We start from the raw sequence: 15,835 nt of genomic DNA on the forward strand, positions 1-15,835 counted from the left end.
AATGGTCAATGCTAATTGTCCAAAAAGCAGTTCAAAGGTTATCTGAACAACTTTTTAATTGATATTCAGTTCAAGCATCTTTCAGGTGACTATCCATACAAGTCTAGTTAAATTTAAGTGCCTGCTGTTGGCAGAATTTTGCCTACAAGGTGACCTGCCAGTGTGTGACTTGCCCACTTCTCTTGTAGTAATGGATATTCCAGCTAGAGGCGCTCTTGTCTCTGTGCAAAGTTTAGCAAACAGGCGCTGAACAGCAGGAAGGCAAACACGGGGAACAGAGCAAAATCTTTCTGAAGCCAAGGAAAAGAAAAGGAGGTGAAAGAGTAGCAGGTAATGATTGGTTTATCTTTATTTTTCTTGGTATAGAGCTTTCTGCAGTCCCCAGGCTCCAGCAGCAGCTGGACACAGGGTTTCTGTTTCGAAAACGTATTCACAGGGTTAGCCTCACTGTTCATAGCACAGCTGCAACACCCACAGGATCAGACAGGACAGCTGTGGAATCAATCATTCACTCAGGTAGACATGCAGAACCAGGGACGGATGGGCTGTGGATCTGCTGCTTCCTCTCTGACCTCCAGCCCACTAAGTCAGTGACACTCACCTCACCTGCTGCTTCCTCTCTGCCCCTCAGTCTGTGACTGTCTCACCTGCTATTTCCTTTTCTGCTCACTCTGTGACTGTGTCCGCTGCTCAGTCTCTGATTTTCTTACCTGCTTTTCTTCTCTCTCCCCCCCCCCCCCCCCCCAACACTCTGTGATTCCCAACTACTCTTTCTTCTCTTTCCCCACTCTGGCCCCATTGCTCAAAACTCCGCTACTGTACTGAACAATGCGTCAGAACAACTCCCTAATGCTAAATTCTATAGGTGCACTGTTAACAGAGTTCAAGCAGAGTCCTTGAGCGCATGCGCAGTTGAACTGGGGAGAAGGAGCCGGCAGGGAGGAGAGCATGCCATGGAAAGCGTTAGCCTGTGCAGCTCAGAAGAACTATAAACTGCTGGAAGAGGGAATTTCTTCTACTGTAACTTTTGCCTAATTGACACAGAAAAAACAATGACTAACACCTTCCATGGGCGCACTGACCATATGGGCAACCGGTGGGGGGACCAGTGCTTCGCTCCGACGTGTCCGATGTGTGACATCCTTCTCTTTCCTCCGGGTCTGGGATGCCCTCGTCATCTTCCCCTCCTGCACTCATGTCCCCAACAGGGCCGCTGAGAGGGGGGGCAAGGGGGACAAAATTCCCCGGGCCTCCAAGGGGGACCCAGCGCCACAGTCCCTGGTCTCACCCGCCCGCCCTCAGCTCCGTCGACAGCCCCTCTCCGTCCGCCACCAGGCCCCCTGCATTCAAATCGGCAGTACTCATGTCCGTGTGAAAGCGCAGTGCAGCGGCAGATTGCCTCCCTTTGGGCCTTCCCTCCCTGAGTCCCACCCTCATCTGATGTAACTTCCTGTTTCCATGACTCTTCAGAACTTTTAGTACAAGAACAGTTCTGGACGGACTTCTACGGTCTACACCCTGATCATGACTGAATAGATATGGATGGGCTAGAGTGTAAATTGTAAGTGTCAATGTTAGTTTCAGAACTTTTAGTACAAGATTAGTGCTGGGCGGACTCTACGGTCTGTGCCTTGAGAAAGGTAGGGACAAATCAAACTCAGGTATACATCTTATTGGGCAGACTAGATGGACCGTAAGGTCTTTATCTGCCGTCATTTACTGTGTTACTATGTTACCTTCTGGGGTTCTACTTGAAATGTTGCTTCTAATTGGGATTCCGGAATCTTGTAACTCTTTAGGATTCCAGAATCTTCAGAACTTTTAGTACAAGAACAGTGCTGAGCGGACTTCTACGGTCTACACCCTGATCATGACTGAATAATAGGGATTGGCTGGAGTGTAAATTTTAAGGGGCTTTGACGTTAGCTTCAGAACTTACAGCCAGATGCACTAACTCCAATGAAAGAGCCCTTCCCTTACCGATCCCTTAGTGAATCGGTAAAAAACGGGCATGCATGAAGGAAATCGCATGCAAATGAGCTGCTCACTGTTAGCTCATTTGCAAGCTCATTTGCAAGGAGGAGAAGTCTGTTGGCCAGCCGAGCATGCGCAGAGCAGCCAAGGACCTTCAACAAACCATACTTCTTCCCATTTAGATTATTGCATCATTCTGTATGTATTCACCGTCTGTCTAACCACAACTCATGAATGGCAAAAAAAAAAAAAAGAACAACAATAAAAAAAAAAACTATGCCTGAACCCAAACAAACCAGAGACTCTTTGGGTACCTAACATAAGTGGACAAATACCTGACTTCAAAATACCTTTTGGGAAGTATGAACTCCCCCCCAAATCACACAGGAATCTTGGGTACTGCTAAACTCATCACTCACTCTGATCCTGCAAATTCAAACAACTTTAAAGATTGTCTATAAAATCTCTCTCCATATATTGAAAAGACGAGTCTGACCACAGTGGCCCATGCCATGATAACATCACGACTAGACTACTGTAATGCCCTGTACACTGGCCAAACCAAAAAGAGTTAACTAATTCAGAATGCTGCAGCACGACTGATAGAAGGCTGCAAGCGGTGTGACCACATCACATCCTTCCTGCAAAAGCTACACTGGCTACCAGTACCTTACAGGGCTAAATTTAAAAATCTGATGGATTTTCAAGGTCCTCAGACAAAATGGGCCAGAGTAGCCTAGTGGTTAGGATGGTGGACTTTGGTCCTGGGAAACTGAGTTTGATTCCCACTTCAGGCACAGGCAGCTCCTTGTGACTCTGGGCAAGTCACTTAACCCTCCATTGCCCCATGTAAGCCGCATTGAGCCTGCCATGAGTGGGAAAGTGTGGGGTACAAATGTAACAAAAATAAAATAGATACTATTGGAGATTCTACATGGAATGTTGCTACTATTGGAGATTCTACATGGAATGTTGCTATTCCACTAGCAACATTCCATGTAGAAGGCTGCACGGCCACATTGGTGATCTGCAAGGGCCGACTTCTACATGGAATGTTGCTACTATTGGAGATTCTACATGGAATGTTGCTATTCCACTAGCAACATTCCATGTAGAAGGCTGCGCAGGCTTCTGTTTCTGTGAGTCTGACGTCCTGCACATATGTGCAGGACGTCAGACTCACAGAAGCAGAAGCCTACGCGGCCACATTGGTGATCTGCAAGGGCCGACTTCTACATGGAATGTTGCTAGTGGAATAGCAACATTCCATGTAGAATCTCAAATAGTAGCAACAGTGGAGGAGTGGCCTAGTGGTTAGTATGGTGGACTTTGGTCCTGGGGAACTGAGTTTGATTCCCACTTCAGGCACAGGCAGCTCCTTGTGACTCTGGGCAAGTCACTTAACCCTCCATTGCCCCATGTAAGCCGCATTGAGCCTGCCATGAGTGGGAAAGTACGGGGTACAAATGAAACAAAAAATAAAATAAATAAGTTAGTCCTTTACACACCTTTGAGACCTCTAATGTCCTCTCAAGTAGCATCACTGTTTGTCCCTCATCAAAAGAAATTGTATGATGTGATACCCACTAGCAAGCCTTCTCAGGAGTAGCCCCAACACTCTGGAACTTACTCCTGGAGGGACTACATCAAACTTAAGACTACCTCTACTTCAGGTGAAAGCCTGGCTCTTCTCCCAAGTCTTTAATACATGTGGTGACTGACTATACACTCATTCTGCACCTGGACTAGCTTGCTACACACCATGTAACTTAGACCAGTCCCTCTTATTTTGTTTAATTGTACATAGAACTTGTCTTCAACTTAGCCATCCATCTATTTATCCCAACTGACTCTTGCCCCCATCTCTATCTCTGCATTTGGCCCCTCGGCTACATAGTAAGCTGTATTGTAGGGAACGCATTTGCATCATATCTATGCTATTCAAATGTTTTAATGCATACTTATTAGATCTTTCATTGATATTATGCTAAATGGAAAAAGAAGCCAGCAGATCAATATAACATCAGAAAGATTTTATTGAAGATACCGTGACTCTTAACACAACGCAAGTAGATGCACTGCTGTCAAACCTGGAAAAAAACCAGAGTGTTAAGAGTTACATTATTTTAGGCATCTGCTGTATGAGCTGGTTTTTTCCAATCTATTATACACCACAAGTTTTCTGTGTTTTTAGAGCTGCTCCTTTCAGAAGGTTTCAAATTAGCCCCTGACGCAGCCCCTGGTGGGCGAAACACGGCCTGTGTCGGGCATTTTGTTCACATACGGTATCTTCAATAAAATCTTTCTGATGTTATATTGATCTGCTGGCTTCTTTTTCCATATTGATATTATGCTGACACTGTATCATAATTGTTATTTGAATGTTCTAATGCTGCTTATTAAGTGTTTCATTGGTATTTATTTATTAGGATTTATTCACCACCTTTTTGAAGGAATTGAAGCAAGGTGGTGTACAGCAAGAATAAGTCAGACATAACCAATAGACAATAATATGCTACAATAATATGCTACAGTACAATGCCTACACTATAAAACATTTCAATAGACAGCATAGAGTGTAAGAAAAGATGGTGTATGTTATATGGTATGATGATAAATATATGGAAATGCTTTAAAGTTTATTCAGATCCTATCCATGCCATAAGTATATCATCAATAAGAGTAATTTTTTCCAGCTGATAAATGAACCTATCGTGTCTTTTTTACTGCATTTACATTGGTTGCCTAGAGAGGCGAGACTACAGTTTAAGGTATCCATGTTGGTCTTTAAGGCTTTTCATGGGGAGATTCCCACTTATTTGATCAATCATTTTTCTTTTTTGAATGGATGCCTTCTTAAATCTACTAGAAATTATAATTTCTTAGGTTCCCTTCAGTTCAGAATATTGAAACCTTAGGATCACTCAAGTCCTCTTTAACATTATTATTATTTGGCATTATGCTGACATTGTGATATACAGTACCAACTAAGAAACACACTTGATCCAAGTATAAGCAGATCTGCCAAGCTTGTGGAAGCCAACCTGATGGCAAACCTGAAGAGGTGGGCAAGTTCTCCCACATATGAAAGCTGGATGCAATTGCCCAGGTGCCTGTTCCTCACTCAGAGAAGAAAGTAAAAACTTTCTTGGGTTTAGTCAGCTGTTACCGATATTTCATACCCAATTTTACAGAAAAGGCAGAACTTTTGACATAGATCTTACAGAAGAAGGCATTAGAAAAGACTGCTAGTCAGTTGAGCTGGAAGACACTTTCCAGGTGTTGAAAGATGCCCTATATACAAATCCAGTATTGATAAGTCTCAACTTTACTCAGCCATTTATTGTACAAATTGTTACCTCAAATGTAGGTCTAGAAGCCAGCACCACAGCCAGACAGCAAATTTTGGGTAGACCTAGGGGCAGAATAGGTGGACATGAAATGCCCTCTCTGCCGTCCCCCCACTAGACACCCCCCAACTCACAATATAAATACTTGAGCTAGCAGAATCCCTAAGCCCTGCCAGCTAAAAACCTCCTCCTGTCCTCCAAAGGTGCCCAGCAGCCCAGAACACCATGCTGCAAAGCTCTGCAGTTGGCAGCAGCATCCCTGTGCCCAAGCAGGCATCTACCATACTCAGTTTTCATGCATGTGAGAGAAGTGAGTATGCACTAGGTGCCAGCTTGATCTCAGGAATACTGCTCCAGAGCTAACTGCAGAGCTTGGTGGCATGGCATTCTGGTCCACTGAGCACCTTCAGTGGACTGGAGGAGGCCTTCAGCTGGAAGAGCCTGGGGATCCCCACCAGCGACAGTAAAGATGTACCTCTACTGGGTGGGCCCTGGCTTTCCCAGGCCACCCATGGCTGTGCCCCTGCTGGAAGCTGTCCTGGCCAAAGAAAAAGATGGTGAGGAGCACCCAGTGACCTTCATAAGCCAGAAGTTAATACCATAGGAGAAGAATTATGCATTGATCCAAGAGGCACTCCAGTAAAACAGACTTTAGGACCATTCCAGTACTACATGCTGGGATGATGGCTCACTCTGCTTACTGATCATCAAAAATGGTTCTTCAGCCTCCAGCCCTTCCAATTTGAGGTACAACACCAGGTAGGAAAGGACCACTGAAATTTGAATTACCTGTTCAAGGAGGTGGTCCCAATTGGGGCAGGTGCTCACCTTTGTATTCTGATGGTTCTAGAATACTGCACTTGGATTTGATTTAATAACTTGATATAGCATTAAATGCATCAGTGCTCTAAGCAGTTTACATAATTAAAACACATAGACAAAATGTCAATAATACATTCAAAACCAATAAAAACTACACTCGACCACCTAGATTTCCGGAAAGCACTAAAGACAGAACTATTCGGAAGAGCACACCCCACCGACCCAACGTAAAGTGCCTGGATACCTGCGACACAATGTAACCAAAGACCGTAATGGACATTACCTGACTTTTTCTCCCCTCTCCCTTTCTAAGTTCCTCCCAACTGTACATACCATATATGTACCTCATTCTACCACAATATCGCTTTGAATTAATCCAAACCATGTATTTGTTCAGACCGGAATCGGCTAACACCGTTAACGGTAATATGTAAACCACATTGAGCCTGCAAAAAGGTGGGAAAATGTGGGATACAAATTAAACAAATAAATAAATAATAATTTATGATAATTTGTACAATAGGAATGGTTCCGTGGAATCTTAACGGAGATTGGGTGGCAACGCCGGTAATTGGGAAACAAAATGGGAGCTGGGCAGACTTCTACGGTCTACGCCCTGATCGTGACTGAATAGATAGGGATGGGCTGGAGTGTAAATTTTAAGGGGCTTCAATGTTAGCTTCAGAACTTAGTACAAGAACAGTGCTGGGCAGACTTCTATGGTCTGTGCCTTGAGAAAGGCAAGGACAAATCAAACTCGGGTATAAAGTATCACATACCATGTAAATGAGTTTATCTTGTTGGGCAGACTGGATGGACTGTACAGGTCTTTATTTACCGTCATTTACTATGTTACTATGTTACTCTTTGGGGTTCTACATGGAATGTTGCTACTAATTGGGATTCCAGAATCTTGTAACTCTTTAGGATTCCAGAATCTTCAGAACTTTTAGTACAAGAACAGTGCTGGGCAGACTTCTATGGTCTGTGCCCTGAGAAAGACAAGGACAAATCAAACTCGGGTATAAAGTATCACATACCATGTAAAATGAGTTTATCTTGTTGGGCAGACTGGATGGACCATAAGGTCTTTATCTGCCGTCATTTACTATGTTACTATAATACATTCCTAAAAACAAATAAAACTTTCCAAATTATCAATCTAACCAAAATTCAATAAAAATGATAGTCTTCTTATATTCCTTCATTATTTATAATGTTGCTGGAACAATAAGGTCTTCAACATTTTATGAAAAACATGATAGAAAGACATTTCCTGAAGACCATCCATCCAATTAGCTTCTGCATGGCATTGGCTGAAAGAAACTCATAAAGGAGCTTTCTGGGCCATTGGAATGGAACCGAATACCCATTGAGAGATGTGTATTAGAGAATTACTATGGCTTAGGAAGTAAATAAAGAAATTATTTTTTGGCAAGCATTTTAGCTTTCCTGCTGATAAGGTTTTAGGAAACAAGTGAAGAATGTTTTGTGATTTCTATTTAGTTTTATGATATGGTTCCTGCTTGGAAATGGCAGTTGAAGACCAGCAGGCGGTTTTTGCCGATGATAAAGTCCTAGCCCTCCACCCGCCTGGTTTGCGGGATGAAGGTACATAAGTACATAAGTACATAAGTAGTGCCATACTGGGAAAGACCAAAGGTCCATCTAGCCCAGCATCCTGTCACCGACAGTGGCCAATCCAGGTCAAGGGCACCTGGCACGCTCCCCAAACGTAAAAACATTCCAGACAAGTTGTACCTAAAAATGAGGAATTTTTCCAGTCCATTTAATAGCGGTCTATGGACTTGTCCTTTAGGAATCTATCTAACCCCTTTTTAAACTCCGTCAAGCTAACCGCCCGTACCACGTTCTCCGGCAATGAATTCCAGAGTCTAATTACACGTTGGGTGAAGAAAAATTTTCTCCGATTCGTTTTAAATTTACCACACTGTAGCTTCAACTCATGCCCTCTAGTCCTAGTATTTTTGGATAGCGTGAACAGTCGCTTCACATCCACCCGATCCATTCCACTCATTATTTTATACACTTCTATCATATCTCCCCTCAGCCGTCTCTTCTCCAAGCTGAAAAGCCCTAGCCTTCTCAGCCTCTCTTCATAGGAAGTCGTCCCATCCCCACTATCATTTTCGTCGCCCTTCGCTGTACCTTTTCCAATTCTACTATATCTTTTTTGAGATACGGAGACCAGTACTGAACACAATACTCCAGGTGCGGTCGCACCATGGAGCGATACAACGGCATTATAACATCCGCACACCTGGACTCCATACCCTTCTTAATAACACCCAACATTCTATTCGCTTTCCTAGCCGCAGCAGCACACTGAGCAGAAGGTTTCAGCGTATCATCGACGACGACACCCAGATCCCTTTCTTGATCCGTAACTCCTAACGCGGAACCTTGCAAGACGTAGCTATAATTCGGGTTCCTCTTACCCACATGCATCACTTTGCACTTGTCAACATTGAACTTCATCTGCCACTTGCACGCCCATTCTCCCAGTCTCGCAAGGTCCTCCTGTAATCGTTCACATTCCTCCTGCGACTTGACGACCCTGAATAATTTTGTGTCATCGGCGAATTTAATTACCTCACTAGTTATTCCCATCTCTAGGTCATTTATAAATACATTAAAAAGCAACGGACCCAGCACAGACCCCTGCGGGACCCCACTAACTACCCTCCTCCACTGAGAATACTGGCCACGCAATCCTACTCTCTGCTTCCTATCTTTCAACCAGTTCTTAATCCATAATAATACCCTACCTCCGATTCCATGACTCTGCAATTTCTTCAGGAGTCTTTCGTGCGGCACTTTGTCAAACGCCTTCTGAAAATCCAGATATACAATATCAACCGGCTCCCCATTGTCCACATGTTTGCTTACCCCCTCAAAAAAATGCATTAGATTGGTGAGGCAAGACTTCCCTTCACTAAATCCGTGCTGACTTTGTCTCATCAGTCCATGTTTTTGTATATGCTCTGCAATTTTATTCTTAATAATAGCCTCCACCATCTTGCCCGGCACCGACGTCAGACTCACCGGTCTATAATTTCCCGGATCTCCTCTGGAACCCTTCTTAAAAATCGGAGTAACATTGGCTACCCTCCAGTCTTCCGGTATTACACTCGATTTTAGGGACAGATTGCATATTTCTAACAGTAGCTCCGCAAGTTCATTTTTTAGTTCTATTAATACTCTGGGATGAATACCATCAGGTCCCGGTGATTTACTACTCTTCAGCTTGCTGAACTGACCCATTACATCCTCCAAGGTTACAGAGAATTGTTTAGTTTCTCCGATTCCCCCGCTTCAAATATTCTTTCCGGCACCGGTGTCCCCCCCAAATCCTCCTCGGTGAAGACCGAAGCAAAGAATTCGTTTAATTTCTCCGCTACGGCTTTGTCCTCCTTGATCGCCCCTTTAACACCATTTTCGTCCAGCGGCCCAACCGACTCTTTGGCCGGTTTCCTGCTTTTAATGTATCTAAAAAAGTTTTTACTATGTATTTTTGCTTCCAACGCTAATTTCTTCTCAAAGTCCCTTTTTTGCCCTCCTTATCTCCGCTTTGCATTTGGCTTGGCATTCCTTATGATCTATCCTGTTACTTTCAGTTGGTTCTCTTCTCCACTTTCTGAAGGATTGTTTTTTGGCTCTAATGATTTCCTTTATCTTACTGTTTAGCCACGCCGGCTGACGTTTAGTCTTTTTTCCCTTTTTTCTAATACGTGGAATATATTTGTCCTGAACCTCCAGGATGGCGTTTTTAAACAGCATCCACGCCTGATGCAAGTTTTTTACTCTGCGAGCTGCTCCTTTCAGTCTTTTTTTCACCATTTTTCTCATTTTGTCGTAATCACCTTTTCTATAGTTAAACGCTAGCGTACTTGATTTCCTAGTTTCACTTCCTTCAATGCCAATATCAAAACCGATCATATTATGATCACTGTTATCAAGCGGCCCTCGTATCGTTACCCCCTGCACTAGATCATGAGCACCACTAAGGACTAAGTCTAGTATTTTTCCTTCTCTTGTCGGCTCCTGAACTAGCTGTTCCATGAAGCTGTCCTTGATTTCATCAAGAAATCTTATGTCCCTTGCGTGTACAGATGTTACATTACCCCAGTCTATATGCGGGTAATTGAAATCCCCCATTATTATTGTGTTGCCCAGTTTGTTTGCGTCCCTGATTTCCTTTAACATTTCCGCATCCGTCTGTTCGTCCTGGCCAGGCGGACGGTAGTACACTCCTATCACTATCCTTTTCCCCTTTGCACATGGAATTTCAATCCACAGTGATTCCAAGGAGTGTTTTGCTTCCTGCAGAATTTTCAATCTATTTGATTCAAGGCTCTCGTTAATATACAATGCTACCCCTCCACCAATCCGATTCACCCTATCACTACGATATAATTTGTACCCCGGTATGACAGTGTCCCACTGGTTATCCTCCTTCCACCAGGTCTCAGAGATGCCTATTATATCTAATTTTTCATTTAGTGCAATATATTCTAACTCCCCCATCTTATTTCTTAGGCTCCTGGCATTCGCATATAGACATTTCAAACTATGTTTGTTGTTCCTAAGTACATCATGCTTAGTACTTGACAGTATTAATTGGCAATCTTTTGTCTGATTTTTATTGTTATTTAAAGATACCCGATCTACTACAATCTCTTTTGCAACCTCACTATCAGGATACTCTATCTTCCCTGTTATGGTGATATCTTTGAAAGATACCTTATCCCGAACCATGCTCTTTTGAGCGACTGTCGGCCTTCCCCCCATTTCTAGTTTAAAAGCTGCTCTATCTCCTTCTTAAACGCCGATGCCAGCAGCCTGGTCCCACTCTGGTTAAGATGGAGCCCATCCTTTCGGAATAGGCTCCCCCTTCCCCAGAATGTTGCCCAGTTCCTAACAAATCTAAAGCCCTCCTCCCTGCACCATCGTCTCATCCACGCATTGAGACTCTGGAGCTCTGCCTGTCTCTTGGGCCCTGCGCGTGGCACAGGTAGCATTTCAGAAAATGCTACCCTGGAGGATCTGGATTTCAGCTTTCTACCTAAGAGCCTAAATTTTGCTTCCAGAACCTCTCTCCCACATTTTCCTATGTCATTGGTACCCACATGTACCAAGACAGCGGACTCCTCCCCAGCACTATCTAGAATCCTATCTAGGTGACACGTGAGGTCCGCCACCTTCGCACCAGGCAGGCAAGTCACCAGGCGATCCTCACGTCCACCAGCCACCCAGCTATCTATATGCCTAATGATCGAATCACCAAGTACAACAGCTGTCCTAACCTTTCCCTCCCGGGCAACATTTGGAGATATATCCTCGGTGCGAAAGGATAATACATCCCCTGGTGGGCAGGTCCTGGCTACAGGAGTACTTCCTACTTCACCAGGGTGATGCTCTCCTTCTAGGAGACCTCCCTCCTCCAAGGTAGCACAGGGGCTACCTGACTGGGTGCTTCTCGAGGCTTTTTTCCTCCTCATAAATTCATTTAATTCGTTTATTTATAAGCTTACTGAAATAGTTTATGTATGTTCATGTTTATGAATTGGTTTAAAATTTTGTTTAATATATTGACTTTATTTGAGTATTGTCTATCCCCCTTGATATTCAGCACTATTTAACTGGTCAAGGATGGCCGCTGACCAGTTAAAGAGCATATTGGTGCTTAACCAGCAGATTTAAAGGAGAAGATAACCAGGTATCTGCCCCTAAGTGTTGCCAGTAGGCGCCTAGTACATAACCAACTATATCACAATATTTATTTGGTTAGTTGCAGATGTTCCGCTCCTAACCCGATAAGTTTAGCGGTCAAATAGGACCACGTCAGTAGCCGTCCTAGCTTTAACCGCTAAAACGTTAACCAGTTAGCGCTGAATGTCGGCATAATCGGTTAACTTTTTAGCAATTAAAAAAACTCCCCGAATATTCAGTGCCGGTTGCTAGAAACAGCTGGCATTGAATATCCGGGTTTAACCCCAGCAATGGACAGCGAAAGTGCTACCCACCCGTGGCTGAATATCGGACTCTATATGGTGAAAATTGAATCCCAGTGGTCCTTAACCTTCTCAAGGTCAGAGCAAAGAAACATAACCAGCAGGGTGGGGTTTGTTACACCCTCAAACCAGGAAGTATAAAAGCCTGTCATTCCAGAAAGAAAAGCCCAGAGGGAAGAGGAAGGAGGCTCAAGATAGGGTAGGGCTGTTGTGTGTTTGCACTAATAACCTCTTTATTGCTTCTGGGTTGCGATTTGGCTGCTTATATTAAGGCTCTGGGCTTGGCACCACCGTTTTCTAAATCACTCCCCTGACAGCTTCAATGCTGGAGCCCAACCCAGCCTGTATTAACCATAGCCAAGAATTTTGGGGACTTGCCAGGACAGAGTAACTTTCTCCTCCCCGAGGCTGGGAATTCCCAGCAGATGGAAAGCAAACACTTTCTTCCTTCACTCAGTACTCAGCTTTTGTTATCTACTACCCTGGGAAAATCAGTTTTCAGCTTCAGATCTTGTCCTCCCAGGTGAATGTAAACAATCTCATCCAATCCTTGACTTGAACTATTACAGGCATGAATTGGGAAGGATGGCAATGCACTTTCAGACAGACAGAATTTTAAAGACCACATAGCAACCATTTAAAACATTCAGTCATATAATCAGATACTTAAACTGAAAATACAAAATAAATCCTGCTTACCATTGTCCTTTTCCTCACAATATATTGTCCTTTCTTCTTTTTTTCTTTTTGTTTCTCTCTGTTTTTTTCCTTCCAGTTGGCATTTTTTTCTCTTTCACTTCTCTCCCCCTTTTCTGTGCTTATTCCATCCACCAGCATTTTACACATCACACATTTTAGCAGTCACCTTATCTCCCATCTTAATCCAGCAGTTCCCTTCTCCTGTCTCACTCCCATCCAGTTATCCTTCTGCTGTCCCCTTCCTACCCATCTATCTTCCTTATGCACACTCTAATCTTTCACTTTCTGCCCCATTTGTCATCTTCCTCTCCCCCCCCCCCCCCCCCCCCCACGATGACACCTCTTTAATTTTATTGTTATCTCAAAGCCTAGAGTGCTCCTTAGAGTGAGTAGTAGTGATAAGACTGTTTTATAAGGGAGCAAATTGAAGTTGTAATGGGGAGGGGGAGGTATAGGAGTTTGAGTAATGTTAAAGTTTGTAGGCGTGAAAATCCTGGAATGACTCATTGTCTATTGAATGTTAATACTGTAAGCTGGGATGAGGCGTCTGGGATGACGCAGCAGGATCTTTCTTAAAGATTGCTTATATAAATTCTAGGTCTATTAGACAAAAGTCAGTTCTATTCTAGAGTAGCATTTTCCGAAGTGCTACCCATTCCACTCGCATGGCCCAAGAGGTAGGCAGAACTCTGGACTCTCAATGCATGGATGAGGCAATGGTGCAGGGAGGAGGGTTTTAGATTTTTAAGGAACTGGGCAACATTCTGGGGAAGGAGGAGCCTATTCTGGCAGGATGGGCTCCACCTTAACCAGGTTGGGACCAGGCTGCTGGCACCCGCATTTAGAAAGGAGATAGAGCAGCTTTTAAACTAGAACCTGGGGGAAGGCCAACAGTCATTCATAAACACATGGTTCGGAAAAAGGTATATTTCAAAGATATCACCAAAACAGGGAAGATAGGGTACCCTATGCGAGATTGCAAAAGAGACCATAGTAGATCAGTGTCCTTAAATAAAAATCAGACAAAAGACAGCAAATTACTGTCAACTACTGAGCAAGATGTAAATAGGAAAAACAAACAAAAGAAATAAATGGGAGAGTTAGAATATATTGCACTAAATGAAAAATTAGATATAGTAGGCATCTCTGAGACCTGGTGGAAGGAGGATAATCAGTGGGACACTGTCATACCAGGGTTCAAATTATATCGTAGTGATAGGGTGGATAGAATTGGTGGAGGGGTAGCATTGCATGTTAAGGACGGCCTTGAATCAAATAGATTGAAAATTCTGCAGGAAACAAAAGACACCTTGGAATTCCTATGGATAGAAATTCCATGTGTAAAGGGGAAAAGGATAGTGATAGGAGTGTTGTACTACCGTCCGCCTGGCCAGAATGAACAGATGGATGTAGAAATGTTATCAGAAATTAGGGAGGCTAACAAACTGGGCAACACAATAATAATGGGTGATTTCAATTACCCTGATATTGACTAGGTAAATATAACATCAAAACCTGCTAGGAAAGTAAAATTCCTTAACAAAATCAAGAGCTGCTTCATGGAGCAGCTGGTACAGGAGCCAACAGGAGGAAAAATTCTAGATCTATTTTATTTATTTGTTGCATTTGTACCCCACACAGAAGGATCAGCAGAGTAAAACATATATAATGGTTAGTTGAAGTTGGAATGGGTGGGCAGGACTAGGGGAGCAAGATGGCGGCTGAATGAGCAGCATAGGAAGTCGCTCTGATCGTTGCAGTCACTTAATACCTTGAGAAGCTATCTACTTACTCAAATTATGCCTAAAAGGAGAGGCAAACAGCGAATTGGACCCGCGATTCCTGTATTTCCTAGAACTGCAACGCTTGACCGCTTCCTTCTATCGGGAGCGACTACGGGATTATCCTCGCTGCCGAGAGGAGCGGAGGGAGGTCCCTCGCTCCCTCGGCTTGAGGCGGAAACAACGCTCAGTCCCGAAGTGAGGATTCCTCCTCCGATGCCGGCGATGGCGTCAACTACGGCCCAGAATACTCCGGGTGAGAAAACTCCGACAGGGTCTCCTGGCGCGGGCGCCGAAGTGGTGTCAGAGACGCCGACAAACCCCGCATCGATGGAAGCGGGTGCGAGCGGAGGAGAAGAGATTACTGGGGAAGACCATGGAGACACAGGAGGAAACTCGGACTTACCCTCTTTTCCTGACTTGGGAACCCCAAGTAAGTCGTTTTTGCCTTGTAAGCCTCAAAATATTACACTAGAAAATATATGGGAGGCACTTGTGGGACTGGAAGCCTCATTTGTGCAGAAGTTTACTCAATTTACCCAGAAATGTAATTTAGATATTGGAAGCATATCTGAATTAGAGACAAAAGTAACTTCTCTGGGTAAAAGTATGGAAAACAACTCAGCTGCTGTTCAAAACTGTCAACAGATTCAGATGAATTTGATCAAGGAAAATATTTTTCTACAACACAGGATTGAAATTTTAGAAAACCATCAACGATCAAATACTCTGAGGTTGATAAATTTTCCTAAGCAGCTGGCTATTTCACCACTGATAACCTTTAAACAGTACTTAACTGAGAATTTAAAGATTCCAGAAAAATCCCACCCTCCGATATCCAAGATCTACTATATAGAACCTAATCGGAAAAAAGAACTGTTACAGGAGGATAAGATGGTTCCTCCGCCAGAGACATTAGACTTGAACTTGGACTTGACTCAAATAATTGAAGGAGAGAATGTGGGTTTAACAACTGCTACTCTTAAAGTATTTTTCATACTTCAGCCAGATAGAGACTGGATACTTAAGCAATATTTTCTTAATAAAAGTCAGGATTTCTTAGGTTGCCAAATTAGAATGTATCCAGACATCTCTAGGGCAACCCAGAGAAAAAGACAGGAATTCCTTAAATTAAGGCCGAAGGTATTACAATTAGGAGCACTTTTTTGGCTGA

At 43.5% G+C, this 15,835-nt stretch overlaps 1 protein-coding gene across 4 annotated transcripts in view; it reads left to right on the forward strand.

Annotated features, from left to right (window-relative positions):
• Positions 1-249: 249 nt before the first annotated feature.
• Positions 250-15,835, forward strand: part of LOC115478604 (erythropoietin-like) — a 117,399-nt gene continuing 101,813 nt past the window's right edge. For 3 of the 4 annotated variants that reach the window (XM_030216085.1, XM_030216086.1, XM_030216083.1), the window contains exon 1: positions 252-330. The gene's annotated coding sequence lies outside the window, so the exon portion shown is untranslated. Of the gene's footprint in view, positions 331-15,835 lie in introns of all 4 variants that reach the window. The other variant, XM_030216084.1, reaches the window with a different exon arrangement.

Source organism: Microcaecilia unicolor, chromosome 10, assembly GCF_901765095.1.
Source record: "Microcaecilia unicolor chromosome 10, aMicUni1.1, whole genome shotgun sequence".
NCBI lineage: Eukaryota > Metazoa > Chordata > Amphibia > Gymnophiona > Siphonopidae > Microcaecilia > Microcaecilia unicolor.